Source organism: Dipodomys spectabilis, unplaced genomic scaffold (assembly GCF_019054845.1).
Source record: "Dipodomys spectabilis isolate Male_0828 unplaced genomic scaffold, ASM1905484v1 ptg000188l, whole genome shotgun sequence".
In the NCBI taxonomy this organism is placed as follows: Eukaryota; Metazoa; Chordata; class Mammalia; order Rodentia; family Heteromyidae; genus Dipodomys; species Dipodomys spectabilis.
Window position 1 is genome coordinate 294103 of NW_024870865.1, and position 18084 is coordinate 312186.

Genomic DNA, 18084 nt, shown 5'->3' on the forward strand with positions numbered 1-18084 from the left:
TGGGGATGAGTGTGATATTGGCTTCGTAGAATGAGTTTGGGATAGCTCCCTCCTTCTCTGTTTCTCTGAAGAGCTTGAGGAGTATGGGTATTAGTTCTTCTTTAAAGGTCTTATAGAATTCTGCTGTGAATCCATCTGGTCCTGGGCTTTTTTTTGTTGGAAGACTTTTGATAGCTTCCTGTATCTCATTATAGGATATTGGCTTATTTAATTGGTTAACTTCTTCTTTGCTCAGTTTGGGTAACTTGTATTTCTCTAAAAATGCATCCATTTCCGCCAGATTTTCTTCCTTTAGAGAGTATAGCTTTTGAAAGTAGTCTGTTAGAATTGTTTGGATATCTTGGGTACGTGTTGTGATGTTTCCCGTGGCATCCCTAATCCTATTAATATGGGTTTCCTCTCTTCTTTTTTTAATTAATCTTGCCAACGGGCCATCAATTTTGTTTATTTTTTCAAAGAACCAGCTTTTTGTTTGGTTTATTTTGGTTATGGTTTTCTGATTTTCTAATTGGTTAATCTCTGCTCTCAATTTGGTTATCTGGCTTCGTCTAGTAGCTTTAGGTCCCATTTTTTCTTGTTTTTCTAGCTGTTTTAGTTGCAACATGAGATTATTTACTTGGTCTGTCTCCATTCTCTTGATGTGGGCACTGAGGGGAATAAATTTGCCCCTCAGGACTGCTTTTGCTGTGTCCCACAAGTTTCTTTGTGAGGTGTTTTCATTTTCATTGAGTTCTAGGAAATGCTTTATTTCTTCTCTGATCTCTTCTGTTACCCAGGCCTTGTTAAGGAGTGTGCTGTTCAATTTCCATGTATTAGAGAAATTTCTGCGGTATGCTTTGTTATTGAGAGCTAGCTTGATTCCACTGTGGTCAGATAGGATACAGGGGATTATGTCGATCCCTTTGTATTTGCTTAAGTTCCTTGAATGAACTATGATATGGTCTATTTTGGAGAAAGTTCCATGAGCTGCTGAGAAGAATGTGTACTGTGTTGTTTTAGGGTGAAATACTCGGTAGATGTCAGTTAATTCCGCTTGAAGTATGGCCTCACTTAATTCGGTAGCTTCTTTGCCAATCCTCTGGTTGGTAGACCTGTCCTTTGGTGAGAGTGGCGTGTTAAAGTCTCCTAGTATTATCGTATTGGGATCTATTTTATTCTGTAAGTTTGAGAGCATTTGTTTAACATATCTGGGTGCACCAATATTTGGGGCATACAAGTTGATGATGGTTATATCCTCCTCTTGGATTGTTCCCTTTATTAATATGTAGTGTCCGTCCTTGTCTTTCTGTACTGATTTTAATGAAAAGTTTATTTTGTCAGATATCAGGATAGCTACACCTGCTTTCTTATTGGGGGAATTTGATTGGTAGATCCTTTTCCACCCCTTCACTCTGAGTTTGTTTGTATGTTTGGCTGAGAGGTGGGTCTCCTGAAGGCAACAGATGGATGGGTCTTGTTTTCTGATCCAGTCCTCAGTTCGTTTTCTTTTAATTGGCGAATTCAGCCCATTTATATTAAGAGAAAGTATAGAGAGATGCATTGTTGTCCCTGCCATTCCGTTTTCCTAAGTTTTTCTTCTTTCCTTTCTGAGGGGTGTTCTTTGACTAAACTGACCTTGTGTGATTCTTGCTAAAGGAAGGCCAGCATAATTGGGGTGGGGGGGCGCGGCTGATCAGACAGCAGATACCCATGTGTGGGAGGGGTTATGGTGAAGCATAGTGATAAGGTACCTGCCAGACCTGGGCTATGCAGCCCTGCTAGGATGGACACTGAAGGTGAAAATACAAGCAAAAAGAAGATTCAGAGGAGCCTGTCAGGAGATCCTCAGTGGTACCACTAGCCCTGAGGTAAGCCTGCTCTTTAGAAGTATGTAAAGGTATCCGTGGTGTTGCAGGGAAGATAGATATAAAGCTTAATTGCATTATGGTATGCTAAGGGGTAAAATGGAATTTTAGAGCATGTATGTACAAGATGAATTTGAGGCACAAAGGAGACACTAGTGAAGTCTGCTTGAGCATATAAATGTGGATATTTAAAAAATAAGACACTAAAGCTGTACTTCTAACATAATTAGGTGTTTGCTAGACAGGATCAGCAAGAAAACTCTAGGCTGAAGATGCTGTTTATGCACAAAGGAATAGAAGTAGTGGCTCAGACAGACAGATAGACAGACAGACAGACACACACACACACACACGCAGATGAGAAGCAAGGCCTTGCCTTGCTGGGTTTACATCTTATCTCATCAGGTCTTAGGCATTGGCTGAAAGTTTGTGATCAGACTTTACATGGTTACTCTGTGGACAGTATGTTTACACAGCTTGGAGAAAAGCTGGGAATTAGGTGAAGAATTCAAATAAGAGATATTAATTATGACCTGTTTTTAAGCCAGGCATGGTGGTTCATGCGCTCCAGAGACGGACACAGGAGGTTCACGACGTTGAGCTTTTGCTATAGAGCACATTCCAGTCCAAGTCAGTGGTGCATAGAGGCACCCTGTCTCAAAAACAAGAAACAACCAAAAACTGCCGTTTTTAGGCAGTGTCAGTATAGAAGGGTCTGACTTGGGAGCTAGAACTTATAGGACTTAATGTGACCTCTACATTGACAAAAGACAAATTAGCAAGAGAAAATACAGATTCTGGTCTTGCATATACCTATTTTCGGGTCATTTACAGAGAAAAGGATTCTATTCCATTGTAATAGGTAGAAGGTAGGCAGGTCTGTTTGGATGTTTTCTCATCTGTAAGATTTACGTTGTTTGTGGAGAAGAGATTTATGACAATTGAGTTGGAGTTCTTTTGGGAAACTCCGCATTTAGGCAGATAAAAGATTTTAGGACTCAAATACTTTCAGCCTAAAATAATTTTTATGCCATAGTGGTTTAGTCCTCTGGATCCTTTTCTTGGCAAAAGAGAGGAACAATTACTGAATCTGGCTGGCATGATTAGTAGTATGATGGAGAATAAAATTTACAAGGAAGAGCAGATTTCAGGAGTGATGGTTTATATATGGTCTAGTTGAGTTTGGGACCCTTGTCTTGTCTAGGTAGAGATCCCAGGAGCAGCTGGATAAAGGTCTGAGATTGCAGGGGAGAGCTTGAGGAGGCCGAGACAGTAGGAAGAATGAGAAAAGAAAGGTTCTAGAAGTGAAACTGGAGGCTAGAAACGAGGGAGGAGGAGGTTAAGGGTGACCTAGGAGAGCAGGAAGAATGAGAAAAGAAAGGTTCTAGAAATATAGCAGGATCTAGAACAGGAAAGGAGTGTGGGGTGAGGAGGAAGGGAATGCTGCTTGTAAAGGAGGTATGGTAAGGAGGAACCGGTGAAGATGAGAACTGGGCGAGTTACGTACATGGCTAACTGGAACCCTAGTCACAGCAAAGCCTGGCATGGGGAGTCCCAAAAGATCTGATTTGATCCATACCCTTAAAGTCAAAAGAAACAGAATGGTGCAAATCAGGAAAGGAATTTACCCAGTGTGCAGACTCATCCTCAGGGTTGTCTTCAGGGTACTTACAGAAGCTTCTGATATAAGTTGGGAAGGAACGAAAGTAGGGACAAGAGCATGTGGATCAGCAGTCAGGGTCTTACAGTGGTTTTGGTTGGGCCTTGTCTCCAGGGTGACCCTGAAGAGGACGGATGGAAGCGCTGCTGCCTGGAGATAGTTTCAACCCACCAAGATATCTACACCTATAGTTCCCACAGTTCAAGGTTGCCGGGAAAGAATAACTCAGAGAAAAGAGTCAGAAACTCAAGATGGCGTTAGGTTTGGGGCATTCAGGTTTGGGGCAATGACTGGAGACTTGTAAGGTGTCCTTCCAGTCAGTGGTCAGAAATAGGAAGCTGTAAACTGGGGCTTAACATTACGTTGATTATCATTGCCCCCTGGACACCTTGAAACCGCCTTAGTCACTTATCTTTGATGCCTTCAGCCTTGAAGGGGAAGATTGCCAGCTTTAGAGGAACACTTCTTAAATGATTAACCTGTGCAGAGTTGAGCAGGAATCTGACCCAAGGTTTAAGGAAGACAGATGCAAAATGAGTCCTGTTGCTAATGTCAGTCCCGGGGAAGAGTCTGTGTTTAATCAAAAACAGCCTCGGAACTCCTATTACAAAACCAAAGAAGGGCACAGAATGGGAGAATGATCCGTGGTGAGCAGCAGTGATGAGTTATAGATGATGATCACTTAAATTTTTTGATCTACTATACTATTTGGAAGAGCAAATAGGGGAAATAAGACACTTTATTAGGCTTACCACTTTAAAAAAATGAGTCCCCTACCTTATAGCAAAATCAATATAAAAATGAAATGTAAAAGCCAGAAATAGAAATACTAGAAGAAAATATAGGTCTGTTTTTACAAAGATCTCAGATGATAAAAGCTATTCTAATCAAGACACTAGAATCAGAAAAGTTGACAGATTTGACTGACATGCTAGAAGTTTAGCTTGTGGGTGTGCTAGAAACACTATACAATTAGAATGCAAATGACAGCTGAGAAATGTATTTGCTGTGTATAAGACAGTGGTTCTGGGGCTGGGAAGGTGGCTCAGTGGTAGAGTGCTTACCTTGCATGCATGAGGCCCTGAGTTCGATTCCTTAGCACCACATAAACTGAAAAGCCGGAAGTGGTGCTGTGGCTCAAGTGGTAGAGCGCTAGCCTTGAGCTGAAGAGCTCAAGGATAGTACCAGCCCCAGAGTTCAAGCCCCACAACTGACCCCCCCCCCCAAAAAAAAAAAAAAAAAAAAAAAAGACAGTGGTTCTATGTTTATACCTCCCTCCATTTTGGTGTTACTGTGCCTCATTCATACACACCAGACAAATGTTTTCTACCATTTGAGGTATAACCCCAGTCCTTTCTCATACGATATATATTGTCCTTAATATACAACAGATCTACCCATAAAATGACTAAGTGGAGATTGCTAGTCAAGAAGATGGCGTTATTTGTATGTACTTCTCCAAATATTTGATGAAATGAGAGAAGAAAATCACAAAAAGTATAACAGAAGACATAAAGAATGTTAATGGTAGGCTAAACATTTGGGACCTCTTTCCTGGTGAGAGCTAGTAGAACAGATAGGCAAACTTTAAAACAAATTTGTGCCAAGGAAATGGAGTTAAGTGTTTATAAGACAATAGATAAGCAAGGTGCCAGTGGCTCATGCTTATAATCCTAGCTACTCAGGAGGCTGAGATCTGAGGATCATGGTTCAAAGCCAGCCTGGGCAGGACTCTTCAATAAACCATTAGAAAACCAGAAGTGGCGCTGTGGCTCAAGTGGTAGAGTGCTCGCCTTGAGCTGAAGAGTGCAGGAACAATGCCCAGGCCAAGAGTTCAAGTCCCATGACCAACCAAAAAAAAAAAAAAAAAAAGACAATAGATAATCTCAGAGATGTGAGAGGAGGAGATGGGAAGGTCATGGTTCAAGGCTAGCCTCTGCAAAAAATGTTCTGGAGACCCCCTTCTTAATAATAAGGCAGACACGGCGGTGCACATTTATAATCTCAGGTATATGGGAGGCGGAAGGGAAGAAAATTGAGATCCAGGTTGGGTCCTAAACAGAAGCTAAGATTGCCAGGCGCTGGTGGATCATGCCTGTAATCCTAGCTACTCAGGAGGCTGACATCTGAGGATTGTGGTTCAAAGCCAAGCCTGGGCAGGAAAGTCCGTGAGACTCTTGCCTCCAATGAACCACCAGAAAACCAGAAGTATCGCCGTGACTCAAATGGTAGAGCGCTCACCTTGAACTGAAAAACTCAGGGACAGCACCCAGGCCCAGAGCTCAAACCCTACAACCAACAAAAACAAAACAAAAAAGTTAAGATCTTTTCTGAAAAATAACTGAAGTGAGAAAGCGTTGGAAGCATGGCTCAAATAGTAGAGGACCTGAAGCTCTTGAGTTCAAATCCCAGTCCCACTTTAAAAAGAAGACAGTGGAATGATACTTCAGAATGTTCAAATGAAACCAAACTGTCAATAGGGATCTATACTCAATTAAACTTCCTTTAAAAGTTGAGAACAAAATTACCACCTTCTTATGTCAATGAAACTTTATTAAGTGTAGAATAACACAGTCAGCAAGGACATAAAAAATCTCAGTAATACAATAAACAAACGTGACTTAGTTGAGATCTCAGTGGCTTAGCAGTAGGTTAGGTACAGTGTATATTGAAAACAACAAATAAAGTGAGATGTGGAATAAGTTGAAGTAAGATGGTGTAAATAAGGACACTGCACCTAATAACCTCAGACTCGACACTTTCCGTATGCTCAGAGCGCATTATCAAAATGACTGATCTTTAAAGCATATCTTGACAAATTTTAAGACTAAAGCCAAAATATCAGACAATATAAAGATAAATTCAATATTTGAAAAATTGATCATTATAAACCACTAAATTACTAGAATAAAGCAGAAAATGTGTTATCAATAGTTGTGAAAATTGCCTTTGGTAAAATCTAGCACTTATTCAAGATGAAATCTCATGTACTCATTATAAATAAAAGGTAACATCCTTAATTTGATAAGGAAGTTACCTGAATTTGGTTACTTAGAAGTCTATGCTAGGAATTGTGGCTAATGGTGAAAATGAGGGAAATTTTCTTCAGGCTGGAAAAGATATGTTATTTTTCCCATTGCTACTCTGTCTACTATTTCACTGGATGTTTTACCTGGCTCAGTAAGTCAGGAAAAATGAGTACAAGGTTCTGAGGAAAAGAAAATTCTGTGATTTTATAGATGATATGATTGCATACATAGAAACATCAATAATACCTCTTTTTAATATGCAAAGAGTCAAGGTAACTTGAGACACAATTGTAATTTTATATACTAAGAGCAAACAAGAAATGTCATAAAACAGTTTGTAATATAATAAATCGTGTTTTTTTCAGAAAAAAACTAAAGTGGTCCAGAGCCTCTTTACTAAAGCAACAAATAGATAGAAACAAGTTAGGTGACATGCCTTGTTCACTGAGCAAAGGACTCCATATTGTAAGCTGTTGATTTTCCCCAAGTTCATTTGTATGTTCAATTTGTCAGTCAGAATGCCAGCAGTTTTGTAGTTCTCTTTCTCTGTGTGTGTGTGTGTGTGTGTGTGTGTGTTTTCATATGCTGCATGACATCCTAGATGTAGAACTCAAGTGGAAATGGACCTAGATGTCATGCTGGTGAAAGTTGAGTGGAAATGGACCCTTGGATCTTGCCAGAAGCAACTGTGGGAGGGTTCTAGAGAAAAGCTCTTCCTGGGGAGGTAGCCATTAGAGGACCTTACTACCAGAGCATCCAGTAGGGTGCTGGAAGGAGTAGTGTGAGGAGTCACCATCATTTGTGGAGGCCAAAGAGGTTGTGCATATACCGCAGGAGCCCTATGCTGGGGACCCTTGTGAGGGTGCAGGAGTTGATTGTTAGGCTGTAGAAAAACCTGCAAGTTAGCACTGTGATACCATCTTTTTCTTCACTGGCCAATAAGATGAGGTTGATTACCCCTACGCCTTTACATTAGTTTAACATTTGTTTAAGTATGTGTCATTAAATGTTTTCTTTTATGCAAGACTAGATATCTGAGTGGACAAAATGGATACACTTGCCTTTGCAGGGCTTAAGATCTGATGAGAGCATCAGCCAGTCTGTTGGTTAGTTTGAGGTTCTTTTTGCCAGGCACTCTTCTGGTTCCTGGGATATGTGTATAAATGATCAAGAAACACAGTTGTCTTCAATGTGAGATAGCCACTGAGCAAGTAATCATATGAGCAAACATCTAATTAAGGAAATTCCAGGTTGCACCCAGATAGGAGGCTCTCAGGAAATGTTCTCTTAGAAAGTAATGCTTTGTGATGTGCACGACGGTGGTAAGTTATCTCTGTGAGACCATTATTAGAGACCATGGATCTAGGCAGGAAGCTTCTGGGAAGGCCTTACCATGAGGAAGAGTGAGAGACAGGTATGGTGAGGCAAGTAGTGGCGGAAGAGACTGTGGCTGGAGCCAGGCCTGCTCTCAGCCTCAGGCCACCCTGGGAACTGAGATGCCGGTGATGTTCCCTAAATCAGACAGCTATAAATTCAATTGCAATGCTTTTCTTCCCCTCCCCCCTTTTTCTTTCTTTTACCATCCAGTGGGGTGTTTAGTGGTAATTGGATTAGAGGCAAGAATGGCAGTGGAGATACCGCTGAGTGTGCATTTGCAGGAATCCAGGCAACGCTCATGGTGGCCCCTGGGTGGGTGGTGGAGCTGGAAGTAGCCGAATGGCTTGGCAGATGGGCTTGGAAAAACGAGGTCGTGGGGATTGGTTGAGTGTGGGATGGCATCAGTCATCTTGTGGAACGTAATGCCATTTTGTATTGGATATGAAGTCAGGTAGAAAAGTAAAAGAAGGGCTGGGAAGGTGGCTCAGGGGTAGAGCGCTTGCCTTGCATGCCTGAGGCCCTGGGTTCAATTCCTCAGCACCACATAAGCAAAAAGAAAAAGCCGGAAGTGGCACCGTGGCTCAAGTGAGTGGTAGAGCGTGGCTCAAGTGAGTGGTAGAGCGCTAGCCTGGAGCTGAAGAGCTGAGGGACAGCGCCCAGGCCCAGAGTTCAGGCCTCACAACTGGACCCCCCCCCCCAAAAAAAAAAAAAAAAAAAAAAAGAAAAGTAAAAGAAACTTGGATTTGGACATGAAGAACTGTTTGTAGTGGGAACTAGAAAGTGAGGAGCTGGAGATTATACAGTCTTAGAAGGGCTGAAGCCGAGAGCCAGGGCAGGGCTACGGCATAATTAAATCTTGTATAGTCTGAATATGTGTTTCAGCACACTTACGTGTGTGCTTGGCCAGGTGATGACTTGAGAGCTGTTCTTGTGATAAATTTCAAAGAAATAATACAGGGTTCTAAATGTAGTCACTGTGGTCCATGGGCGTTGGCTCCCACAACTTGTTCCTCTTACAATTCAAAGTCTGCACCTTTTTTTTCTGATGTCTATTCTTTTTTTTTTAAATTGTTATTTTAAGGAGTTATAAAAGGGGTTACAGTTGCATAAGACAGGTTTTTGTTTGTTTTTTCGTCGTGGGGCCTGAACTCTGGGTCTGGGCTCTGTCCCTCAGCTCTTCAGCTCAAGGCTAGCGCCCTACCACTTGAGCCACAATGCCACTCCCTGTTTTTTCTGCGTATGTGGTGCTGAAGAATAGAACCCAGGGCCTCATGCATGCAAGGCAAGCACTCTACCACTGAGCCACCTTCCCAGCCCAAGGCAGGTTTTGAGTATAATGCTTCTTGGGCTGTATCACCCCTTCCCTTGCTTTCCCCCATTTCCCCTCTCCCATCCCTACCCACAAGTTACATAACGTGTACTGAATATGGTGACTGCATTTGCTCACCCTTTTTCCCTCTACTCTTTCCCCCTTGCTTATCCCCTAAGAAAAAAAAAAACAGAACAGAACAAAACAAAAAGTTTCATTTCTTGGATTCTGTTTTGATAAACAGTACTTTAGATGTGCAGAGAAGTTATGCCTTTGGATTCCTCCCCTTCATGCACCTCATTTAGTCAGTTTGTGTGTACATGAATAGAGCCCTGTATAAGTTACCGTGTTTAGTTGTATTTTAGTTCTAGCTTCCACAGTGAGGGAACATGTGCCGATCTGCACTGAGCTTGGCTTACCTCATTTAACATGATTTGTTCTGGGTCCATCCATGGCCCTGCAGATGTTGATGTCCATTCTTCCTCTAGGCAGTCCTGCCCACTGCCACAGTTTCCATCCGTCCAGGACTCAGCCCAGCACTCTCCCAGAGCCTGGATGGGCGGACCTGAGAGTGTTGCCGACTCACAGATGTGAAGTGGAGCTAGCAGCCTCTGCCCTCTGCCCTCCGTCTCCCTCAAGGGTACTCACCCTCACTACCGCCCACGTGTTCATGTCAAGTCCTGCAGCCTGTCTTCAACCTTTTAATTTTAGGGCGGTGTTAGAATTACAGAGAAGCTATAAGGATGGGACAGTTTTGTGGACCTTATACTCAGTTCTCTGGCTACTTCCTGTGGTTCACTTCCTGCCGCCAAGGAACCAATATTGGTGTATTATTATATGCTGAGCTCCAGACTGCATTCAGATGTCTTTGTTTTCCTATCATGTCCTCAGCTTCTCCACAGCCCCATCCAGGATGCTGAATTGCATCTAGTTGTCTATGTTTTTAGGCTCCATTAAACGGACAGTTTCCCAGACTTTCCTTGTTATTGACATTGACAGATGAGGTGTTTCCTAGGATGTTCTTCAATTTGGGTTTGCTTGCTGTTTTGCTCATGATTAGACTAGGGTTACAGGGTTAGTTTTGGTGAGAGACTGTGTGTGCGCACACGTGCGTGTGCACCAGTCCTAGGGCCCCTGAGCTTTTTTTGCTCAAGGCTAGCGCTATACCACTTGAGCCACAACTCTACTTCTGGCTTTTTGGTGACTCATTAGAGATAAGAGTCTTATGGACTCATCTGGCTGGCCTCCAACTGCAGTCCTCAGATCTCAGCCTCCTGAGTAGCTAGGATTACAGCCATGAGCCACTGGCACCCATCACTTTTACCAGCCATCCCATTGAGCTCCACACCAGAGCTGCCTCCTCAGTGTCCCCGTTGGAGACTGCTCTTCCTCCTCCTGGCAGTGTCCCCCATCTCAGTATGGGTGGGGTACTTCAGCCTTCCCGCTGTCTGGCCACAGCGCCCTGTGCCCACACTGCTGCAGAAACTTTGCTGGCCCCTGGCCTGCTGCGCCCTGGTACCTCCCAGCCTTCCGAGTGGTCTTTGGAGATCTCTTTCCACAAACTTTCCAGCTGCGCCCTGGTACCTCCCAGCCTTCCGAGTGGTCTTTGGAGATCTCTTTCCACAAACTTTCCAGTGACTCTCGTACTCAGATGCCCTTCTTGCTTCTCAGCGCGCTTTACAGGCTGCACCATGTGTTCTGTCTGCTCTCCAACCTCCTCCCCTTCTCTCCTTGAACTGTGGGTTAGCTGTGATTTCTTCTCCTGATTTCGTCAGGTCTTTCAGCTCCTTCTAGCCGGGAATGATGCTCAGTCTCCATCTTGTTTCCTTCAGACTTCAGCTTTACTGTTACTTATTGCTGTTTCCTCAGGGGCAGCTTCCCAGCCTCCTTGCAATGTAGGTGGGCGCTCTTGCCGTGAATTTCATGCTGCCCTGCATTTTATTGTGTGCATAATGCTTGTCGTCTCCTCTACTGTGTTTTTTCTCATTAGCTGGTCTTCAAGTCTACACCAGAGTAAGTGCTTGATAAATATTTGTGGAGTGGATGAATTTTGTTGGAAACACTCCATTTTTAGCATGTAGTATGCAAGTACAGACAATTTCTTTTCTTTTTTTTTGGGGGGGGGTCTGGTTGTGGGACCTGAACTCTGGGCCTGGGCGCTGTCCCTCAGCTCTTCAGTTCAAGGCTAGCGCTCTACCACTTGAGCCACAGCGCCACTTCTGGCTTTTTTCTTTTTGCTTATGTGGTGCTGAGGAATCAAACCCAGGGCCTCATGCATGCAGAATGCAAGACAAGCGCTCTACCACTGAGCCACCTTCCCAGCCCAAGTACGGACAATTTCTTAGTCCATGATTTAAATATCCTGTGCCTGTTTCTGGTGTATTTGTGTGAACGCAGTGATCAGTGCAGTGATGGCTACAGGAGGTGTGTGTTCATCCTGTGCTACCATCGAGGGCCCAGTTGTTCCTTCATTTTTCTCTCACCAAACATGACTTAGGAGCACACCGCCATGTGGTGTGGGGTCAGGGAGCCTGGGAGCCTGCTGTGGCCTGCAGGAACCTTAGAGATAGACCCTTTCCTGCTCCGTGGTGGAGCAGGACAGATGGGGGCCGATGTAACTTCAATTTCAGCTCTGCCACTTTTAAGATTTACAGTCTGAAGTATAATCACATTTACCCATCTGCAGTGGAGACAGGAGTTTCCCTTGTAGGCTGTGGAAGGACTCAGGTTGAAGGACTGTAAGACAATCAGCACAGCTATCATAGTAATCACAGAGTTAATGTTCATTGCTTTTAGGTTCTGAGCCCTGTGCAGTTTACATGAATAATTTTCATTAATTCTTGCCACAGCCCTGTGATTAGGAATGATTTTTTCATATCAGGGGTGGCAAACGTCTGGCCCCAGGGTCTTCTGAGGCCTGAGAAATCGATTGGCACATGACAGAACAGACCTGTATGCTTCTTGTCAGTGGTTCCTACATTGATAATTTTGTATGGCCCACGAATAATGTTACAAGTATCCAAATGGCCCTTGGCAGAGAAAGGATTCTCCACTCATTATAACTGAAGAAATTGAAGCTTAGTTGAAAATGCAGTATATGTGTGAGGTTACAGAAGTAGCAAGATTTAGAGCTAGTGTTTGAGCCTGTTTATAAATTACCTGCTTATAAATCCCAAAAAGGACTTCTTAGGTCCTGTAGCCCCATTGCCGCTCAGCGTAGCCTTATCTGTTTGAGCTTTTAAAGATGTGAGGCATGTCTAAGATTTTAAGTCTTGGGAAGGAGGACTGCCATCAGCTGTTACCAGCTTGAATGTGTTTAAATGTACATTTGTCCGGTTTTGGCATGTATGGCTGGCCGCCCCCGATACTGGTGTATCCGTGTGGGTCTTGGTGGGATTGGATCCACCTCAGTATTAATTCTAATGTGTGGATTGTAGACTTCGACAAGGCTCATCTCTAGGTCTGCCAAAAAAGCAGATTTCCTAGCCACTCTGATGGCGATCTCCTAGTGCAGTAGGACATGGAAAACAGTTTTCACTTGTGATTAGATAGGGCATTCTCATTGAGTCTAAAGTTTAAGAGTCAGTGAGTAGATGTTTTAGTGACCTAGACTTTTCCACAGGACGTTAGTAGCAAAGTTGAATGCTTAATATATGCGGTTATTGTTTACAAATAATTGATAGGAAAATAAAATTAACAATGAATGAATATGTTCCTTTGATGATACTGAGATTTGAACTCAGGGCCTTGACTTCCTTTCTTGGCTTGTGCTTTATCACTTGAGAGATGCCTCCAGGCTACCTTTTTGCTAGTTAATTGCTAGTTCGACTTTTCTGCCAGGACTGGCTTGTTTTCTTTCTTTCTTTCTTTTTTTTTTTTTGTGAATTCATAGTTGGGAAATTTGGTATGTATTTTTGTCATCCTTTTGCCAGTGGGGTTAGCCCTAAAAGGAGTAACTCTTGGTATGACAAGGTTGGTTCCATTTTATAACTGTGATAGGTCAATCTGGAGAAGTTACCTTCAGTATGTTTTGTTGATTAGCATATTATTTCCATAGGTTGGAACTGGCCCAAAGCTTACTGCAGAATAGTTACTTCTTAGAGAAACGTATCTTTGATTTTCTTGATTTAGAGAGTAGTCATTTCAGGTGTATGGCCAATATGGCAGTAGTCAATATCAGATATTTAGTATACTTGGTGTTTATTTGTTTTTCTGTATTTCTTTCATCTATAAACAGGATTGTTTTATTATCTCATAGTAGGAAGACAGCAGACAGTTTAGGGCAGTGGCTGCCATGGCTGTCGGTGTTGTAGGATGCAGGCTGAGGGCAGATCCTTGTCTTGATCTTCCACTTAGAGTACCACACTCACATAGCTTAATTGAGGGAACATTTGGCATATGCTAAATTGTACATTCTTTTAATATATATATATAATTTGTTTTTAATTGACACACAATAATTGTATATATGGGGTACAGTATGATGTTTTAATACATGTAAACAGTGCATAAATGATTGGATCAAATCAGGGTTACCAAGTTCTCTCTAGTACCTCTTTCTCAATAGACAACTGTAAGATAGCAGTGGTCATTCTACTGGTTACAGGCCATTGTTAGTTCTCTCCCCCTCAACTCCCCCCCCCCCCCCCCCCGCAGTCACACTGCACTTGTGCACCTGCTAATTGTCCTCTCCATAGCCTTCCCAGATCTTGGTCACCTCCATTCTACTGTCCACTTCTGTGACATCAACTTTCTGCTTCCACCTCAGAGGGAAGGACGTGTGGTGTTTGTCTTTATTAAAGTTGTAGTTTTGGATGTGTTTCCTAATTGTACATAGACGTCTCTTAGCTGTCCACACACTATGATAATGAGCATGTGCTGCGTCCCTCTGAACTGTCTCCTCCCACCCTGTGATCCTTTGGGGGGATATCTTTGAAGCTAGTTGGGGGAATGTTACATTGTGGAGGTATTTGACTTAGAGTTTCAGCTTTTTTGTTTTCTTTTCTCTTTGTTCTCCTTTCCCCTTCCCTCCCTTCCTTTCTCCTTTTCACTCCTAGACAGGGTCTCACTTTGTAGGTCAGGCTGGCCTGGAACTTGAGATTTTCTATCTCAGCCTCCTGAGTCTGGGATTATAGATGTGTGACACATGGCTTTTTTTTTAAGGAATATAGTAGAAATGATATTGCTGTATATTTACAGAAGTTTTGAGAAATTGACATATCTTCAGCCATCTTTGAAGCGTCAACAGGAAATGTGTTTTCTGAAAGTTGGAAAACTGGTAGAGATGATAAATGGGAGATGCCTCCTACTGGGTCAAATAGGGGTGGAAACTAATGCCTTTCTCTCCTTTGGCTTTCCAGTGGACAATCTTCTACCTTGCTGGAAAACCAATATAAACCCTAACATGAAATGTTAATAGAAATAAAATACCTACTTAGCTGAAAGACATTCACTCAAGTGCACCTTACGTTTTATAGAATGCTATGCTGGTGATTTATTTATATAGATTAAAAGTAAATAAAATTTGGTTCCATGACATATCAACTTTGGACTGAGTATTTCATGGCTTAATATACTTGTTGAGCTTCATTTCTGCTGTAGAAAGTGTTATATGATATTGTTGAGTTAGTAGCTATTTGGAAAGAATTAGTAAATGTCTAGAACTCTGTTTAATGGATTTCTTTAGCTGTCTCCTAGTGGATCTGACTCTGAATTTTCTTGACTCTTCCTTTTTCATCACTTCTCAGTTCTTCCACGTATTTTGTTATACTTGAGATAAAAATGCAAAATTTTGGTTATGATTTAACCTTCTTAGAAATGATATTCTTTGTTCTATATTTGTTTGAGAGGTGAACTGATTTCTTGTGCGTTGCATGTAGATACTGCTTCTCAGCAAAAGAACAAGAGAAAAGTTTGGCAGTAGAGAGTATAGACTGAATTTATTGAGAAAAATACCCTAGTACAGTGTTGTCCAGCTAGCTAGAGCTTACCCTAAGAATTCCCTGAAGAATCTTCTCTGCTGGAATGTGGGCGAACTTGGTAGTCCATGATTGCACTTGGTACCTTGTTTCTTTCAGGCACCTAGCCTTGTGAAGGTCACGTATGGAGCTGTTTCAGGTTTTGATCAAGGATAGCATGTTGCTATAGTTATACCATAAGGCTTTGGGGGCTGATTAGGAGTTCTGAGCATTTTCTGTCTAATTCAGTTACTAGTTATAGAAAGAGACAAGTTTTAATTTTAATAGTGTACTAGTACCCCTCAGTATGAAAATACTCGGCATTTTCACCACCTAGGAGTTTGCTGTAGACTTAATAATGACCGTTCACTCATAGTCATTACTTAACAGTGGCCTTACTGAAGAAAGGAGAAAGGAAAAGGAGTATTTGGAGCCTGGGGATAGGGCTAGAAGGCACTGATTGACTCCCAAGTAAGGATGAAGGCTCCTTGAGGGAGTAGGGAAAGGTAGCCAAGCCTAATAACCTTTAAGGATCCAAAGTGTGATACTTTCCATGTTAAATAGACAGGCACCAAACAGGACTGACGAGGAGAGCATTGTCTATGTGGGAAGACGTGCTTGGTTTCCACTTCCCTGCTTTGAGCGAATGGATTTGGACTGGAGAAACCTCATGGTTATTTGTAGGTTGTTCTGGGGTTGTGTTTGCCCTTGATGGCTTTCAGCTTTTCCTGTATAGTCCAGGATTCTTGACTGTGAGGACCATAGCTGCCTCCTTTCCCCTCCCCAACATTAGCTAAAATCCTTGATTGATTTTTTTTTTTTAACCACCTAAAAATGTTTCCATTGATGACACAGTTTCATTCAGAGCCGGTTTATCAGACCTGCCAAGTATTCAGGTGGGGAGACCAACTTCATTCCCGTGGAGCATGTTGAGGTTGTGTGGGTTGTATTTGTAGATTGCGTTATGTTTTGGTAAACTGTCTGAAACCTCTGGCAGGGATTAAAACATTGGAAGAATATTTGGGGTGACTTGTGAGGTTTTAGAATGAATTAGAGGACATTTAAAAAGCATCTAAAATGATTTCATCTTATTCTCAGGTAGAGATTAGCTAATAAATACTGTTTTGGTAACAAATGTGATACATAGAGGTATTTGATCTGAATAGACTTGCTTTTTTTTTTTTTAATACAAAGTATTTTTAGGAAAATAGAATTTGACTCTAACATTATACTGCTGACTCCTTGCCTTTTGTTACATGCATACTGAAATGGTCCAAGTAATGATGACACTAAGACAACGTATACATTGTTTTGATGGGGTATTGATTCTTTTTGTAGTATTCAGAATTGCTCCCGTGCCTCCCAGCAACAGTACATATGTGACAGACTCCATGTGAGACGAGCATTCTAAAAAATGGAATGCTAGTTTACTTTTCAGTAGCTGTACAACTTAAGGGGGAAAATCATGTTTTTAGCAATGTGGCCTTAAGGCGCTAACATACTTAACATCCAGTGCATGGAGTTACTTTAACAAAGCCTAATCCAAAGGAGCAAAACTGGCATTTATAGAGCTTATTTATTGATTGCCATAAGCGCCTAGAAAGAATATCCTGTTTCTTTTAATAAAATCCATTTGGGGGCTGGGAATGTGGCTCAGTGGTAGAGTGCTTGCCTAACATGCATAAAGCCCCGGGTTCGATTCCTCAATACCACAGACACAGAAAAGGCCAGAAGTAGTGCTGTGGCTCAAGTGGTAAGAGTGCTAGCCTTGAGGAAAAGAAGCTCAGGGGCAGTGCCCAGGCTTGAACTGGCAAAAAAAAAAAAAAAAAAAGGCGTTTGGATAGTTGTCTACATTTTAATGTGTAAATATCTGAGGAATTTGATTTTAACAAGGGCGGACTTGAGTGGGAGAATGGAAGAAGTGGGAAGTTGGAGTTGTAAAAGAGGAGTGGCCACATTTCTTTTCTTGCTAGTTATATTTCTACCTATCACCTACGCTAGCCCATTGTGCCCACTGCGTTTAGAATCTGCTGTCCAGTACACATGCGGGATTGCATACTAGCATCAGGAATGTGGTTTGCTTAAGCTTAGTTTTTAGAACAGAATGATTGTCCTATAATGCTGATTATTTACTAGTGAAATGAACATTGAAATGAGTACTTAATAACTCTTATTGTGCTCACTAACACCGTGAGGTTGAATAAGTTTTTTGTGATTTAGGTGACAGCTTTATTTTTCAAAAGAAACCCTTACCTCTTTTTATCCTTTTTAAAAGTATAAGTTAGTTTATTACTGGGGACAATGAGTAAATAATAACATTCGTTGAAGTGAAGCTTGATAATTCTTTCTTCTTTGTAGGGATTCCTCATGTCAGGCTTCCAGTAGCTGCATAATTCCAGTAGAACTACCAAGTTACTTTGCTTAAAATGTCTTTTTTTTTCCCCCTGTGCAGTGAAAGTTGAATGTAAGAACAGATCTTAATAGATATAGTTACACAGTTTATTTTATCATGTATCACTTTATTGCTGTCTTCTAGAACATTGTTATACTAAATGTTCCAATAATGGAAATTTTATGCAGCAACTTCAAATGAAAGAAATTTGCAAAAACTCAATTTTGTAACTCATTCCTTGAGGAGAAGGAAAAAAAACTCACCATGCTGTGACCAAATTAGATTTCTGATATGTTGGCAACTTATCAAACACTGTCATTTCCAGACAACAAGGTTGGGTTCCAATGGAAATATCAGTACTTCCCATCTACTTTCAATTGGAGATATTTGGGGTTTTAATATGATTGAATAGCTAAATGTTTGTAAACATTTTTGTTGGTAACAGGTAATTAAAATTTGGTTGTGTACCTAAATAAAAATGGCTCTACACGGAATCAGTCAGTGGAGTCTTCTTTT

The 18084-nt window shown here is 41.7% G+C and overlaps 1 protein-coding gene and 1 long non-coding RNA gene across 2 annotated transcripts in view; both read left to right on the forward strand.

Moving 5' to 3' along the window:
• The window catches only part of Camta1 (calmodulin binding transcription activator 1), a 731341-nt gene that overhangs the window by 57536 nt on the left and 655721 nt on the right, over nucleotides 1-18084 (forward strand).
• The window catches only part of LOC122121516, a 30219-nt gene continuing 15494 nt past the window's right edge, over nucleotides 3360-18084 (forward strand). The window contains exons 1-2 of the long non-coding RNA XR_006149953.1: nucleotides 3360-3370; nucleotides 7477-7481. This is a non-coding gene — a long non-coding RNA (uncharacterized LOC122121516). The remainder of the gene's footprint in view (nucleotides 3371-7476; nucleotides 7482-18084) is intronic.